The sequence below is a fragment of the Pezoporus occidentalis genome, unplaced genomic scaffold (assembly GCF_034315485.1).
Source record: "Pezoporus occidentalis ecotype Australia unplaced genomic scaffold, CSIRO_AGI_Poc_V1 ctg117, whole genome shotgun sequence".
Taxonomy (NCBI): domain Eukaryota; kingdom Metazoa; phylum Chordata; class Aves; order Psittaciformes; family Psittacidae; genus Pezoporus; species Pezoporus occidentalis.
This window is the reverse complement of record NW_026912961.1, coordinates 4,753,927-4,772,275: the sequence shown is the minus strand read 5'-3', so window position 1 is coordinate 4,772,275 and position 18,349 is coordinate 4,753,927. Positions and strand designations below refer to the sequence as shown.

At 39.6% G+C, this 18,349-nt stretch overlaps 1 long non-coding RNA gene across 1 annotated transcript; it reads right to left on the bottom strand.

The window, feature by feature from the left end:
• Positions 1-10,271: 10,271 nt before the first annotated feature.
• Positions 10,272-17,530, bottom strand: LOC134175521 (uncharacterized). The gene is made up of 3 exons (XR_009969038.1): positions 17,404-17,530; positions 16,847-16,966; positions 10,272-10,387 (listed from the first exon to the last, which is right to left on the bottom strand). It is a non-coding gene; the product is annotated as an uncharacterized LOC134175521 (long non-coding RNA).
• Between the last annotated feature and the right edge of the window lie 819 nt (positions 17,531-18,349).

Here is an 18,349-nt window from a genome sequence, read left to right as displayed (position 1 = left end):
TTCGGCCCCCGCCCGGCGCTTACCACCGCCTCACTCCAGGCCCTACTAAGAAGAGGGGAGGCGCTATATGGAACATTCCAGTTTTCAATTGCTACAACTCCCTGACAGGCACCTACCTCCCCTCAAGGATGGACTTGCCCACACCACCGCGTCCACCCCATAAATGGGAGTGGGGGGAGTAGGAAGGAGGAAAGCGGGGGCTGGGCATGCTCAGGTTGCTGCAGGGCCGCGTCGTTGGGGCGCGGTGGCTCAGCCGCGGTCACGACTGGGAGGTGGCGGTCCGCTGTGGGAGGGGTGTGGGCTGCTCCCCAGCCTGGCCCGCAGCTGGTGTGGCGGCCCTGACAGCGGCCTTGCTTTCTGCCCTCCCGTAGCTCCGTGTGCAGTGCCTGCTCCCGGCTGCGGCCCTCTAGCACCCCTCCCTGGGTATGAAACGGGGTCTTTGACAAACCGTAGTGGCCCGTCACCCCTTGTCATAAGCCGGCAGGATGCTCTCGGGCAGCACGGAGGGTCGCCGCCCTCCCTCGGGCTGTGGTAGGCGAAGGGGGCTGGCGTGTTTCTGGGAGAGGCTGCTGCGGGGCCGGGGCCTGCCCCGGGAAGGGAAGCCTGTGTGATGTAGGGCGGGTCAGCCCTTTGGGTGCTCAGCCGAGGGGTGTATCCTGAGCGAAGCTAGGCCGCAGTGCTTGGGGCGAGGCGTAGCCGGCTGCTTGCTGGCGGGCTGTCATTCCCTCCTGCCCCTAGATTTCATGAGGCTCTGCTCTCGGGGAACAAGATGGTCTGGCCAGTCCAGGTTCCGTGCAACAAAAACCGAACAGCGACAGTTACTAAGGGTGCCACATCTTACTCGTCTTATCCGAAAAAGCTGTGTCTTGCACTCTGCGCCGATGCATAGAAATCATGATCGTTTCTTCCTTGGTAACTCTGCATTTGGCTTTTCTTTCAAAAAACAAAGTAGTATGCTTCAGAGCACAACAGACATTTGGGAAAACTGAGGCTAGATTCTTTTGTAACATAGTAGGAGCAAACTGTAGTTGCTTGCTTCACAACAGTTTTGCTCCTCTGTGATTTGCTGTCATGCTCACGTTTCCTTTTCTGTCATTACTTCTGCTAGTGCAGAGATTTCCTTTTTTTAAAAACAAACAAACAAACAAAAAACACACACACAAAAAAAAAACAAACAAACAAAAAACCACCAAGCATCAAAAACAAAATGCTCATCCTGTGTTCACTCTACAAACCAGAAGGAAAGTGAAGGGTAACTCAGCATTTTCCTTCCTTCACTTACTGTTTCCAGCTGCTCTTCCTGTTGTAGCTGTGTTGATAAATCTCTTTAATGTCTTCAGATGATTAACACTTTCTAAGGCCCTGATCCAGCTCAAGTAAACTGAGTTTGCATGAGTTCGAAATAGTATTATTAAGTGTGAAAAACATCTGTAATTTGTCTGAAGTATAGAGCAGACAGCCTGCCAGCAAACAATCTGCTTGTACCAGTCATATATATATATATATATATATATATACCATATATATGAGTTCTGGGATCTCATTCAGCAATGCTGTGCTGCACATTAACATATTTGCATCTGAACACACATCTATGTCTAGAAATACCACCAAAGTCCTTGAGGTGAATTTCTAATTATTCCCCTTCTTTCTAGCAGAGCAGAGCTGCTAATTTTACTGTTTTGATATAAGCTTAAAATAATTCAGAACTTCCAAGTGTGTTAGTTGTTTTGGTTTTTTTTGGTTTTTGTTTTGTTTTGTTTTTTTGAGGAAGAGCTGTGTAAACACCAATAACTTGTGTTTATATTTAATTGCATTTCAAGTAAATAACTTCTAAAAATTTGAACTGTCCTGAGGAACTGACTTAGATGTCATACTATAAAATACTGAATGCTACCAGTTCATGGAAGCTGTGGACACAAACTATTTTATACAGGAAGGCCAAAATTATTTTTAAAAGGGATTCTGCCTCAAACTTACCCTCTCCTTTTTTCTTTTTATCTCTTATCCCAGTACCCCACCACCCTTTTCATGCTAACCTCTAAATTCATTGCTTCAGCAGCTTTGACTGACTTACAGAATCGTAAGTGTAGCTGAAGCTGAGCAGCAGAGTGTTGGTAGTATATATGTAAGAAGGAAAAGCTAAAGAGAAAGATGTTCTGAAAAACAGATGTTCTGAATGTGCTAATACAGCGTATATTTCACTTTGCTGCCCCTGAGCATGAGCAACAGAGTATAATGTTACAATGTGTTTTTCAGTGGCGCTTCCTAATGGACATGTTTTGGGTATGAAGTCCAAATCCCAAAGTTGTTACACAGTTACTTAACCGACAGAGCACTGCCAGTTGACAATGTAACCCACGTAGCCCTTAGAATTGTTAGTTTATTTCTCCTGAAGAGGAAGAAACAAACCAAATTATATTTTCCAGAATATGTTTCTTCCTGATAGTAATGAATTATGCATTAGGTTATAAATCGCATTTAAGGAGATATTTTTGTTCTCCCCCTCCCCCCTTTTTTTTTCTTAAAGACTGCATCTTTTCAGAATCAATGTTGATGTTCTTGTGATATCCACAAGATGGCATATAGTGTCTTGTTTTTCAGCATCTGTAGGTTTGGGCTTAAGGCTTACAATATTAGTAACAGAAGACCTTGAGAAGTAGTAAGTCAAGGAAGTTTTGTTTGTTTGTTTGTTTTTTTAAGAAGTACATGGTTAGGTAATTTCACGAAGGTCTAACGGATGACTTCTATTTCATTCTGTCAAATAGTTGTAAAGTTTGTAATTTTTATCAGTCATCATGATGGGTTGGTGTGATCCCAGCTAAAACTTGAACTGTCCTTGATACCAGGTATGGTATTCTTCTGTTTCTTCTAAAAGCGTCATCAGATTTTAGTGATAAAACATGTCTGCTAGCATTGCCAGCCAAGAGAAGAGCAGTTTCATAGTAGGTACCTGCACTGAGGAAACTCAGGCACTATTTCAGCTAGGGGAAAACTTCTGTTCCCTGTTTACGCTACTTTATCTACAGCTATGATGAAAGTGAAAAGTGTTGCAATATTTTTCTGGTATATATATGTATACAGTCAAAGAAACCAGAATAAAGAAAACAGAGCATGTGTTATGTCATGTTTATAGGGCCTGTGCCAGGTTACCTGACTGAATATAACCTTTGTGGACTCATCATACTAATCAGTCTTTAATGCAGTGCAGAACATAATCTGTTCATCTTGTTTCTTAGTGAAACATATGACTTCTTGTTCCAGAGTTCAAGGATTCTGGGTAAGAGAAACGAGACACAAATAGAGAATTCACTACTAGTTTATTAATATAGGAAAATATAGGGATACTAACAGATTCATTAAAGGATACTTCTGATGTTTGGTTATCTTACCAACCTCAAAGACTATGTAATGGTGATTAGGAAATCAGCTCCAAGAAACATCATCACAGTGAGAGATGGCAGGCTCAACCTTGGTGGGTGTCCCTGTGGAGGAAATGTTGACCTGGGTGGTATGAGGTTCTACCTCTTTGCATTGCATGAGGCTCTACCTCTTTGCATTGCATGAGGCTCAGGCTTTCATACTAACAAAAATGCACATTCATTCTGACTCAGGGGGCCAGCCTATGTTGGAAGAAGGGGCCAACAATATCTAGAAATGTTTCCAAGGGTCAGGACTTTTTTTGAGAGTTCTAAAGCTGAACTTTACGGGGAGGAAACAAAGCTGGACTTTCCGGAGAGCAGCCAAAGCAGGACTCTTCGGGGAGGAGCCAAAGTAGATAAACAGTACTTTTCTATCTTTGTGTGTTTCACCACGGACCATTATCTGCTGTCCCTGACACACTTGTATAACCCTATGCCAGAGTCCCTGTCTCCTGCCATCATACTGCAAAAGGGTACATTCCTAGAAAAGGCTTAAAATAAGAGCAGAAGTATCCTGTTTCTTCCACGTAAAAAATAATCTGCTGGATACTGAGAAATTCTAGGGCTGACCTACACAAGGTGGAAATTGTGTTAATACCCAGCTTGGTGAAAAATTCAGGAGTGACTCAGAGAAAAGAGTGCCATGTAGTAAAACTAGTAGCATGTTAACCAGCAGCTTGGAAGTTTCCACTCCCAGTGTGACAAAACTCTCATTGATTCAAGAGTTCAATCCAAGGACACTCTGGCACACCTTACTTTTAGTGGGCTGAAGCCAGGTGATGAAATCAGAGTACAAAGATACATACAAAACACTCTTGCAAGAATGTCTAATAAACACACCTGCCTTGAAAGTTTCAGGTTTTTTTTTTTCATATTTTAATCTGGAATAGCAAACCATGGAAGGTGTTTTTGAGCAGTCTGAAGTTTTGTTCCATTTGAAAGGACCACTTTCTTCTAAAAAGACATAACTGCATATTAATGTGATGACTACCGAAACTGTGTTAGATTACAGTGAAGCAACAAGTACTATGTGTGCATAGTAAGGCATAGCTGATATTATCTACTGAACAGGTTCTGGTTATTATATAAAATTCTATCAAGTACCATTGATATGTTACTAAATTATGTGTGAGAAACAAAGCTTGTCTGATTACTTCAAATATTGCTGAAATATGACATAAGGGCATAGGGCTTGATGGTTTTGAAAGCTTCTATCAGCATATTCAGAAATTCCCTGAAATTATTAATCATGATTTCTTTTTCTAGTGCCTTTCTCCATGCTGAAGCTGAACTGGCTTATTGAAAAATGCACAGCACTGCTTTCAAGCAGCTTACTGGCTTTTACTTGTCTCTGCGCAGGACTGTATTGTTCAATGTGCGCAAACTTAATGGTTGGTGCTTAAAGTTCTCTAAATTTTAAAAATACTGAAGAACCCAGCCTTTTTTTCTTCTTATTTCATAGAGCCTTTAAATTCATTTTACAGCCCTCCTTATTTGTTCATTTTCAAAAAACAGTTTAATAGGTGTCTCAGGTTAAATAACTTTGATCTAACTAGTCCTGATTAGGCTGAATTATAACAATGGCCATCTGAACATCAGGTGTGTATCTCACATACTTTTTCCAGCCACAGCTGACCAGATCAAAATATTACTGACTAGTCTGTCACATATGAAAGCAATTAAAGCCTTTGATTTAGATTTCTAATTTGCTACAAAATGATACAACACAGCCTGATTAAGGGTTTGGTGCAATTTTCTGGAGAATCCTGCTGACAAAGGCTTTGGTAGCAGAAGTAAAAGTAGTACAGCGCAAGATATCTCAGGCAGCTTCCACCTTTGGAGATGACTAAATAAGATTCTTATATGTTTGAGAGTCGGTGTTCCAAAATACTTTGTATTTCTCAACAGTCAATACAGACTGCCACCAGGAATCCCACAGTGAAACGTAGAAGAACAAGTCTGGGGATCTCAATGAAGTAGGTTAGGAAATGTTTACTGTATTGTCATGGGTTGTGCAATGCCTTACAGATGAACAGATGTTAGGCAACTTGGAGGTTAATGTCAAACTATTTCTGATCAGTATTCCTGCAGAAATTGAATATAAGCAGTAATAATATGTTACAGGAGGTAGTGAGCTGAGATCTGTTAAGAGATCTACAAACAGTAGGATGTGCAAGGGATTTTTCAGCTCATTAAATGTAACAAAACCAGAAATAACTTCATTTCAGATTTTGGTGGATCTGTGTCATTTCTCTTTCTGATGAGTTGGAAAGCAAAACAAAAAAATTACATATCATAACATTTTCTGACCTAGAACTTAAAATTCTTACTTTTCATGGGGAAGAATGGAAGGCGAAGGTGCTAAAAGGTGCTTACAGAAAAGAGCAATCTCACAGAGAGTATAGCCTGTTAGCATAAACTTAGGTGGCAATGAAAATGGAGATAAAAAGAACAGATATTTGATGCTAACAATACTTTGCAAGTTTGGAAACACTTTATAAAAGAAAGCAAGCCAGTTTGTAAAAACTGTTTGTCTTTACTGCAAGAACTGATTTCATGATGACATAAAGAATAAAAAACTGGACCAGTGACTGCTGGGCCTTTTCATTGTAGTTAGGGTATTTAAAAGTACTGGGAAGAACAGTACCCTCTCAAAACCACACTAGATATTTTGCCCCGTGGTAGATTTGCTTTCTTATGTCAAGGAATACCCTGCATAGGCTGTCACCTCTATTCTCTTTATGGAAAGCTGAAGAGGCTTTGTTAATTTTCAAGCTACAAGGGGGAAAGATTTTTCACCTATGCTGTAGTATCAGAGTAGAAGATGAAAATTATTGCCCAGCTGACTGACATTGCAGGGAGGAGGTAATGAAAGAAATGGCTGCAATGCTTGTGTTTGAATGGTAGTTATAATATTTTACAGTAATATCCTTCTTTCTTTCCCCAGGCTTGCTGTTACAGCCTTGGTCACACAGTAAGCAATGGCTAAGCAAAAAAAAAAGAAGGATTCTGGTGAAAACTTCTCATTGTTAAGAAGAACCTGGAGTTTATAATACTCTTACCATCACAGTATTTGCTGTGGGTCCCAAGCACATGCAGGACATGCCTACATTTATGACAGCACTGCCATCTGTATAAGGCGATCACTTTCTCATTTAGCAACCGGTTTTTCTGCTGCCCACTGAAGAAATTGCCTTAATCATTGCTCATGCTTGCCACTGTGTGCTGGTTTTGTCTGGGTTAGTGTTAATTTACTTTGTAGTAGCTGATATGGGCTATGATTTTTATTTGTGGTGTAAACAGTGCTGATAATACAGGGATGTTTTAGTTACTGCTGAGCATTGCTTACACAGCCTCAAGAGTCTCACTGGCTTCACAGCCGGGACAGCCAACCCCAACTAACCAGAGGGATATCCCGGACCATGTGGCATCCTGCTCAGTATATAAAGCTGGGAGGAGAAGAAGAAAGGGGAAAATGTGGAGTGATGGTGTTTGTCTTCCCACATAAGTGTTATGCATGATGGAGCTCTGCTTTCCTGGGGCTGGGAAATGCGCACACCTGCCTAGTGATGGAAAATAGTGAATGAATTCCTTGTTTTGCTTTGCTTGTGTGCATGGCTTTTTTAGTTACCAGCTGGGGTTAAACCATGACACACTGCAAAGAGATCCTTGACATGCTAACCCATGCTTTCTTACCACGGCAAACACTTGCACAAGCGCAAGAGAGCAAAGGAAAGAGTTAGCTATAATTTCCACACTTGGGTTTTGAGCTACCTTCCAATTGCTGTGCATAAAAACGCAATACTCCCGCAAGCAGCCTGTGTCTGACCCATGCATGCTGTAGGACAGAAGGGTTACTCTGCATCAGTCTCCTGAAAGTTGCCTCACTATGCAGTTACTTACTCTTGCCAGCAAACCTGGGCTGCTCCTGCCCTACCCATTGCCAAGAGTCAAACCAAAGCTATGAATACAAAAAACACATACAAAGAAGAATCCTAGAAGTAATGTAAGACCAGTTTCTGGTCTTATTTATTTGGCACAACAGGAGGGGAATAGAATCATAGAATGGTTTGGGTTGGAAGGGACCTTACAGACCATCTATTTCCAACCCCCTGCCATAGGCAGAAACACCTTCCACTAGACCAGGTTGATCAGAACCCCATCCAACACATCCCAGGAAAAAATTGTGACCCTACCCCAAGCAGTTCCTTCAGAATTACTTTCTTCCAGTGATTACACAGCACAGACAACAGCAATACGGATTCCATAAACACAAACACTCCAACAAACCACCAAAGCATAAAACTGCTTTCTATTAAGCATGTATGTATTGAAAAAATTAAGGTTAAAATCAAGCTGCATTTCCTCCGAAGCTAGCTGCTCTTCCATAGACAGGCAAATTTGTATTAGAAGCAATATTTAGAAAAAATAAGCAAAAGGCTTTTATTTTTCCTGTTTACTTCTTCCAAAACAATATCCTACCCTAATATCAAATCAAGCACAATTCTAATATCCACTATCTAATTGCAAAAAGACAGCAAATAAGGAAGAGTAAAAGACTTGTTCTTTGGGTCACAGCTGCTGCAAAAAACTGTTATTCTACCCATGTGTTTCCTGCTGTTTTTTTTTGCAACCCATGGTGCATTTAGGATGTGCATTGTTTAATAATCACCCACATTAGTAAGATTTTAAAGAAACAAGTAGCCCTACTGCAGTACTTAGAGTTGAACTGTTAAATCAAATTCACTTCCTCATGTAACTCCTCTCAATTTCTTTCAAGTGCAGAATACTTCATCATATTTTCTTTCTCCTTTCTCTCCAGTTTTTTTTTTTTACTTTTTACTCAGCAGCATGCAACCTACTGTGATAATACCATTGCAAAAGTGGCAATGCTGCATATGCCAAAGAGCTGTATCTGATAATGCGGAAGATGCCAAAACCAGGCCTGCAAATGAAGAAAATGTGTTCTTTGACTCAAGCATGGCATCTAGTTGGTTCTATCCTTACTTGGGAGTTTGTATTAAATAGCTTTTTGTAACTGGGATATCCACTTTTGCATCACCAATTTGTCTCACAGGATGACACTTGCATGACACTTGCTCTGCCTTTTTCCCCAAATAAGACCTGCTGGTTTCCAGTGAGTTCCTTGGTGGATGATGGAAACTAACTGCTGGTACTAAATATGGGAAGCTAACTCACATGCTATATGTGAGGTCTGGCAGAGCTGCTCTTCAAGAGCTGCTGTGGGTCAGTTAGTCTTGTCCTAAGAGCAGCAAGGTTTGTGTGGTCTGAATAATGTAGCTGGTATGTTTGTTGCTAAATTAATTACATTGTGGAAGCACTGCATGCTTCTTTCTCAGTTCTCAGTTAAGCTGCAGCCATCAGAAATTAAAACAATGACTGTTTTGCTGATTGGGATTTATAATTAAAAATCACGTTTTCCTCCACACTTCCCACCCAAAAACAAGCAAACAAACAAAAACAAACCAAAAACCAACCCATAACCAACTAAAAATACAACCAAACAAAACCCACCAAAAAAACCCTCAGGATTATTTTAGAATGTTTCTTCTTCCACTTACTACTTATTTTCTAAAACATATCCTGAGCTGCAGAGGTTCAAAACAGCCCATCTAACTCAGTGCTATATTAATATGGAGATGTTCTAACCAGTTTTTCTACATTATTAATATCACTACCTCCTGCACTTGGATTGCTCCTTTTGCCTCACACTATTTACCTTGGCAAAGAAATAACAGTGGAAACCTGTAATTTATGCTGCAAAACGGGTTGAGCAGAGGACTCTATAGAGTCTACTTTACCTTACAGAACTCATTAACCCCACAAACTTTTTTTTGTTTGTTTTTCTTTTTCCCTGACAGCCATCATCAGTGTAGTATCAGGTTTAATTAAAAAATTCAGGTAGTCCTTTGTTGCCTAAAAAAAGAATCAGAGATTAGTACATGCCATCACGAATTTTGGCAACTTTGTTCTTGGACTTGGCAACCAGAACATGCTAACACAGAACAGATATTTTGAGATATTGCAAAAGATTTACTCGTGTGTGGAAAAGGGCATATCTGGGGGTGGTTTGAAGAATCTTCCACTTCCTTCTTTGGCAGAAGGGAAGAAATAGTCTGTTTACTTTTCAGATTGATATTTTCTCACACAAGTGACTTGAACAGTCATTAACTGTCTGTAGAGGTAAGAAAGAAGCTGGCACAAAAGCATCCAAACTCTTTTGTCTGATGTTAGGGAATGTAAAAATAAACATGAGCAAACTTCTTGGTTTAAGCAGAAATCAATCCCTGGAAAAAAAAAATCTCTCAAACATCTATTTTGAGCTACATATTTGCTTTCAGGCTAAACAGCTAGTAAATTTTTACTGCCTAGAGTAGGCCTGTTAATTGTAGTTCTGTAGTAGACCTGTACAATATAAGTTTCTGAACCTGTTGCCTTTTGGAGGAACCTAATACCAGCTACCTCAGAAATTCAATATATTCTGAAAAATCTTTCAGAAGAAGCTGTGCAAAAACATCCACCACCAAACGCAGTTACTAACCTTTTTTAACCTTTTGGTTTACTGCACTGCTCTATTCCTGGCACCTCATTCTCCGCATAGCCCTTCAATAGGTGACCCATAATCCTCTAAAAGTTCACATTTAGAATCAAAGAAGCAAACAAGCAAACAATCTGACAATGCTCATAGATAATGCACAAATCTGATTTCATGGGCTGGTTGGTATCAGTGTACCTGGTTTCATTTCAGTAATACATAAGCCATGGCCTTATTCATTACCACATCCAGGTGAGACTTTGCATACATAAGGTTCATACTTGCAGTTTGTGGCCTCACTCAATTCAGTGTGAGCACTCCCTCGTGCAAATTTTTCTCAGTGAGAACAACATTTGGTATCTTTCATTCAGTCTCACTGCAGCCAGGTGGAAAATGCACACAGCTGAACCTGACAGTTCAAGGAAGATCAGTACCTCTGTTGTTGTGACCTTTCTGTGTAGGAATTTCATCAACTTCTCCATCTCCATTTATTGTAGCTTTCTTACAGACTTTTTCCAAGGGCACAGATTCATGAATTAATAGAGAAAATGCTAAAAAAAGACAATTGTTTACCTGAAAAAAAAGACCTGGCCAATGAGTGTCCTTAACACCTTGATCTAATAGTTGCTGAAGCATCAAGCCAAATTCTGATTTCAGATACCTCAGTTTAAATACTCAGTAGATTTCTTTAAGGTAAATTGAATTATAATGCTTTAAATAAAAATAAATTGCTTGAGAACCTCAGTCTATACTTTACTTCTTCACAGTGTAATGAAACTCCATCAGTTTACCTCTGTTTGCTAGTTGTCCATGTATATGTTTGCCAGTAATATGGATTATAGTAAATTCTAAATTAGTAAAAAAGTCAGTTATTCAGAAATTTAAAAGTTAAGATGATTATATCCTGTTCTTTAGTTGGCATTATATACATATAATGGTTTTAATTCAATCAACTTTCAGTCCTGAACCAGTTTCCGAAGAATCATGTCTAATACATTAAAGGTTCTCTAATGTGTTCTTTCTTCATTAGCAGAGCCTCAGTATATTCAACATTAACTGAATATGGGTAACATCTACCACTTCATCTTGCACCTCTTCACAAGCAGAATGTGCAATGCAAAGATTTGCTGTGGTACGAATGAAGATTTTTTTTTTTTCTTCTTGACTTTGCTTTCAATATAGCTATTATCATGCATGTATAGCACAGAGAAGAAGCAGGAGGAAAATTGTGTTCTTTATTTAATTCCAAAACTATAGAAAATCTATACAGGTACTCTATCTTCTTGATTTTTGCACAACTTCAAGCTGCATTATTAGAAAGGCTTCTTTGTATTTGCTTAAGTGCAGTTTTTCACAGTGAGATAACCTCTCTTTATTTCTCATTTCTTTTCTGGCTTGGTCCTAGAAAATAACAGCCTACAGGTTTTCTCACACAATAGCTTTTTCACTTCAGATTATTTAAAGAACAGTGATTTTCTTGAGTGATTTTCTCTGCTGTATCAATTTGTATTGCTACAGCTTGTTGCTGTCTGTTAGAATAAAGATTTTTAGCATCAAACTTGCTTATGATCTTCATGTTCCTTACTCTGGACAACTTGTGGAAGAAAGTGCTGTCTCAGATTACTGGATGATTTCTCCGTAAATTTAAACTATGTCCATTGATTTCCAGTGCTGGTTTAAACCCTTTTTGGTGAACATTATCCTAAGGTACAGAGAGCAGCCAACTGACAGATCAAATAACATTAAGAGTAGATAGAAGGTTAAATAGATGGATTAAATGAAGATATCTGAGCCAAGAAGCCTTTGTGCAGGACAATGAGTCTTTCTGATGTTGCAGTTTCAATCTTCATGTATGGATCTTGAAGGAAATTTGTTTTTATTCCAGGGTGGTAACAATCCTACTTCCTAGCAGAGCTACAGAAATGACTTTAAGGCATGTGCCAGCAAGCCAAGGCACAAAAAACATGTCAGAATATTTATTTATAATAATTTTCTCTACCAAAGCTTTTTACATTATAGTGCAAATATCAAAACTTGTGTTCAAGATTGGTCAGGCTTGTTTGTATCTTTATGTACTTATGTATTTATTTTTACAGATATCTTCCTTATATAGAGCTGTTTCACCATTTCAAGGGGTCACCAGTGGTGTAAGATAACTCTGGAATTCTCTCAAGGAAAAAGGGGAAAAAGGTGTGGTGTTTCATTCTTCTGAGGACTGAAAACCTTTTAAGAGAACAGAGCTGCTCTTGACCACTTACTACTGAGAGCAAGAAATTAAACCCTTTCTTTCTTGACATCAAGAATGAATCAAGACATAAATGATTCTTGCATTTTGGTTGGTTGGTTGTTTTTATATTTACCTCTGCCACAAAACACCTAACACAGGTGGTGTGAACACCACATGATAAGACTGGGCTTAGGAAAAGAAAGACCAATAGAAAAAATTGCAAAGAGATCCTAAAGGAATTTTGTCCCTCAGGAAGGCTCCACAGAGCTGCTGAAAACATGCAAGAAGAAAGTGCTTTTGTTCTGGGTATTAGAGATTCCTTTAATAATTGATACAGAAGTGAAACTGTATGTTTATCAGACTATATCAACACTTAGAAATATACAGATTACAATTCCCTTAGGGAATGGCGCACCTAGTCCAGTAATGGAAAATATCAGAAAGTTACTAAGAAAGGTACTTAGAAAGGTGATAAGTATTCTTGACCTAGAAAGTATGAAGGTTGAAAAGGATCAGGTATGAAAAGGAAACTTAAAAAGTTCTTACAAGAGACCTCAGTTTTATAAGCAGTCCTAAAGGGTTAGGGAACCCCTGATCAGCATCTGTTCACAACAGACATGAGACATTCAAACCTAAAAAAATGTTTACATATAACCCATACTTAAACTTAGAATAAAAGAAAAAAAAATATATGGCAAATTGCAGAATGTAAATTGACTAGGCTGTAATTAGGACCCCACATTTAACCTCCAGGGCAGAGCAATAATGGACTACATGACCAAACCACTACCTCTTGGGAACACAAAGAAACAAGACAGATTTGGAAACTTAAGTCTGGGAAAAAAAAAAAAAAAAAGCCAATAGGATGGGTTTGGAAAGGGTACTGTAAAAGACTGTATAAAGTGTACAAAAAAATGCATGTTGTAGTGGTATCCGTCATTTTGACGAAACTGCTACATTTCCAAGAGCTTAAGCCATCTGCAAAAGCCTCTAGACAAAGATGAAATTCCTAATAAAAATGAAAGTATGCTCTTATTCTGTGGTACACTAGTACTGGTTCTAGTAACTGTTCAATAGTCAGTTGTACCTACTAATATGAATAAACCTGTTGTGGTTTATGGTAATATACATATGATTATGTGAGGTCTAGTTTACAGTAAAGTCACAAACAGGCAATAATTAGATCATACACCAAGGGACAATTCTTATAATAGATTCATGTGTATTAAATATAGAAGTTAAGGGTAATTTTATGTTACAGGAATTACACAGCCACCACCTAGTCCATGTTAGTAATTATGTGAATGCCAGCTCAGCAGGGCTTGGCCTTAGCTTCCTCCTCAAAGAAGACAAGTTGGCAATCTGCTAGGTAAATAAGTGGTTTATTTATCTAACATGCAGAGCAGCTCAAGCTGGGTGCCTCAAAGGAGGAACACTATTGCAGACCATGCACCCTAATTACACCCTTACAGATAGATTCCTGGCATGTATCACCCATTATTTAATGCCCACGTTCAATCGCTTAGTTCTGGTCAGTAGTGTCTTGATTTCTTATTATTTTTCTTGATTCCTGGGCTGGCCTTCTTCTGAAGTTAGCACATTTTCTCAGAATTGTTTCCCTGGTCTTTTATCTTCTTAATTCTGCTTGTTTCTGCAGGTTTCAAGGTTTCAGCTATTCTTGTGGTTGCAATATTAGCTTTACCCAAAATTTTATCCTTGGACAGTTTTTCTAACGTAAGGTTTCAAGTACTGCAGTTTCAAGTGCTAAGCAAGGCTATTAATCCTAACAATTCCTAACACATGGAAATACACAGATTGCAATTCCCTTAGGGAATGGAGCATCTAGTCTAGCAATGGAAAATATCAGTCTGTAAATTTTATTCATAGCTGACATAAAAGAAAAGAACTCCCATGGGAGCACTGGAAAATGCATGTGTTCAGATCTCATACTTTTGCAGTTTCTCAGCAATCACATATAGGGTACTTCTATGGAGGTGTCGTACAGGGAGACTGGCTGCCCAGAGAAATAGAGCAGGACATTCTGTTTCCAGCAGAGCAAATTTTCATTAAAAATAGCTTACTGCTTGAAAAAATTTCAGCTGATCCCAGGTAACAGAGCAACCCTGCTATAAAAAAGGAACCCACAATAACAGATAATGTACAGTGAAAATTTAACTGGAAAAAAAATCAGAAATAACAAAAGTACTTCCCATTTCACAGAAATCAGACAAAATGTCATAAAGAATGTAATGGGGGGGAAATTGTGAGTAGATGTTGAAATCTTGATGTAATAAAGAAGGAACAAAGTAAAGACAAGAGATGAATGCTGTACATACAAGTAACATCTAAAGCAACTTCAGGTTCATGGTTCTAAGGTGGCATTAATTTGTTTGGATATGCTGCAAAAAAAGTGTTGATACTGAATTCTTTTTAACCTTTATCTACACATAGCAATACCAGACAATATAGCATGAAATAATACTAGCTGTATACGTTATACCAATAAAATGCAAATAGGCTAAGCACCAGACTACCAGTTTATGAAGCAGCTAATGGCAGTTAATGGCAAAATATTGCAATTGCAAAAACAACTAAATCAGAGATGCTGCTCTTGTAACATAAGATCACATGAGTTTAAACCATTTCTAATGGAAATAGATGTTTATCCAGCAAAACATGAATACTACAGACAATAAAGCAGATCCTTGTAGAATTATTCCTCACAGCTTGTACTGGGTTTGCATGGCAAGATTTTGGCAGCTGGGGCTACAGGGGTGGCTTCTTGCGAGGAAATGCCAGAAGCTTCCTCCATGTGCAATAGTGCCAAGACAGCTCCAAGATGGACACACTGCTGGCCAAGGCTGAGCCCATGAGTGCCAGTAATGATGGTAGTGGCTCTGAGATAGCATATTTAACAAGTGGAAAAAGTTGCTGCACAGCAGCAACTCTCCCAGTTGCAGTGGGAGAAAGAGGAGTAAGAAAGTGTGACAGAAACAGCTCTGCAGAACCAAGGTCAGTGAAAAAGGAAGGGAAGGAGGTGCTCCATGCACAGGAGCAGAGATTCCCCTGCAACCCATGGTTAAACCGGTGGTGAAGCCCAAGGTGAGGCAGACTGTGCCCCTGCAACCCTTGTAGGTCCATGGGTCAGATACTCACCTGCAGCCCATGGAGGGCCTCACACTGGAGCAGGAAGATTCCTTAAGGATGCTGTGACCCCATGGACTGCTGGAGCAGGCTCCTGACAGGATCTGTGGACCCACAGAGAGAGGAGCCCACACTGGGGTAGGTTTGCTAGCAGGACTTGTGACCTGATGAGGGACCCAGTCTGGAGCAGGGGAAGAGTGTGAGGAGTCCCCCCTGAGGAGGAAGGAACAGCAGAAACTTAATGAACTGACTGCAACCCCCATTCCCTGTCCCCTTTCCCTGCTGGGGAGAGAAGGCAGAGAAAATTGGGAGTAAAGTAGAGCCTGGGAAGAAGGGATGGACTGGGGGATGGTTTTATTTCTCATTAGCCTACTCTGATTTGACTGGTAATAAATTAATTTCCCTGAGTCAGTCTGCTCTGCCTGTGATGGCAATTGGTGAATGATCTCTCCCTGACCTTAGCTTTTTGTTATGTATTTCTCTCCTGTGTCCAGCTGAGGAGGGCAGCTTTGGTGGGCACTTGGCGTCCAGCTGGGGTCAACCTACCACAAAGCTGTAACAACAGACTATGTTCAACAAAGGGAGGAAGGAGAAATGAAACAAACTTAAGTGGAAATTTGGTCTATGAAATAGTCAATAGATGATGGAAAGTCAAAGGAAGGGCTTGAGCAGAGCATTGCAGATACAGAGCCTGCAATCCTGCCAGAAGCCTGCACTTAGAGCAACTGTGAGATCAGGCTCTGAAATTCATGAAATGTTTCAGAAGTGTAGAGGAGAAGTGAAACCAACCCAAACATTAGTCCAGAATTCCTTGTGTATACATACTCATCTATGTTTGCAGGTATATATGTGTTTATATTTATATACGTAACAATGGTATTCCTTTATTTTTACTTTGGAAGAGGGGGCTGTCTAAGACAATTGATACTTTTCATAGATAAAATTTGGAAAAGTTTTAAAGGTTGAAGTTTGTCTAATTTGTTAGTGTCTTAGGAGGAACTTGACTGATTCTTCTTATGGTTGAGGGCAGGGGAGAAGGGGGGAGGTGACGCACACAGCTGCTTCTGCAAGAAGAGAACAGGGGTGCCTCATGCTGGACGCAGCTGCTTCCAGATGACTCCAAGATGAACCCAATGCTGGCAAAAGCTGAGCTCATCAGTGACACTAGTGGCACCTCTTAGATAACATATTTAAGAAACAATAAAATATGATGCATGGCACCTGTGAGAGAGAGGAGTAAGAAAAACATAGGAGAAGCAGCCCTGCAGAAACACCAAGGTCCGTGAAGAAAGAGGGGGAGAAAGTGCTCCAGATGTGAACAGGATGGAATGGCAGGGAGGCGCTGTTATGGACTGAACACAACCCTCAGTCCTCATCCACCTGCACCACTCATGGGCAAAGAGGTAAAAGAGTCAGAAATTAAGGAATGAAATTGTCCCTGGAAGAAGTCAGAAGGTTTAGGGGGAAAGAAGTTTTCATTTTATCCTTGTTTCTCACCATTCCACTCTATTTTTAATCAGCAGTTGAGTCTGTTCTGACCATGATGGCAACTGGTAAGCTATCTCTCTGTCTTTGTTCAGACCTGTGAGCTTTTCCATCTTGTCTTCTCCCTGTACCCTGTTGAGGAGGCAGAGTAAGAAAGCTCTGGGTAGGCATCTGGCAGCAAGCCAAAGTCAAACCCATCACAGTGGCACGAGAGGTTCTTAATTTCCCAGTGTACATTTTACAGCTAATTTTGGCAACTCACACCTGCAATCTGCTCCACTCTTGTTTTTGATTCTGCAATTAGAACTAACTGCCAGCATCTTGAAGGAAGTTTGCCACAGGTGGTATAGATCATGCAGTACTGACATGGTTTATTCATATTAAACTTATTTTAAACTTATCTGAAGAATTTGCCTCTCAGAAACTACAACAGTTCTGTGTAAACACAAAACTGGTACAATGAAAGAGTACTTCTAGTATTCATTACGCATATCCTGAGGAATAAAATATGACCCTCCTTTATTAACTTCGGGCATAAGACATGCTCATCTCCAGAAATGAATACTCACCCATATCAGAAAATATTTTGTTCCAAAGAGAAATATGCTATGGTTTGTTTCAGATATATTTTCTTAGAGTGAGGTGTCTTCGTTCTGCCAGACAACATTTTGCGCTAAAGTGGTTTTTGAAGCTGTGGTCATCTTCTTCAGGCCTGTTTTTCTTTCCACACACAGTGTTTGCATTTCTGACTCTCCCCCTCTGATTTATGCCAAGGCATAGCTTTTAAGAGTTCATCTGCAAATTGAAGGTTAGAATTATTTTTTTTCCCTACTCAGGCAGAAAGCAAGCAATAGGGAATCTGGGCAAGAACACTAAGTTTCATAAATTTTACAGCAAAGGGAAACGTTACTAGAGATGTTTAGAGAAAAGATAATACAAATTTCTGTATTGTAGCAACTCTTTCCTTGGAGAAGGATAATGTAGAAAAGGCACAGTCTCCATGTAAAGAAAACTTCAAGCGCTAGCAGAATTCAAAGTCTGATTAGGATCCTTTGTTTACCTCAGGTTAGGTGTTAGCATGTAGCATCTTCCCAATGTTAGATCTGAACTATCTCAAGAAACAAATATTGGGGTTACATTTATTAGATACAAAAACCCAGACAAGTGACCTTTTGAAAAGTTTAGCAGAGAAGCTATTAACATTACAATAGGCTAAAACACTATCTAGCTTTTCATAAAAAGGAAACTTTTACTGCCTTAAACCAGTAAAACTGAGAAGATATAGAAGAATGATCAGTAAGCGTTAGGTTTAAAAACTTCTTTGAAGCTTAAACTTTTGACAGAGCATAAAGGTATGAAGGTCTTTTATAATGTTTGTATTCTTTATGTTCTCCCAGAAATAGCCTAAAAGCCTGGAGGAAGCTGTCAAATGACAAAAGAGATACTAATATCAATTTAGAGCAAGCATACCTATGAGATAGATGTCCTCCTAGTGAAAATGTATTTAAGCTGTAA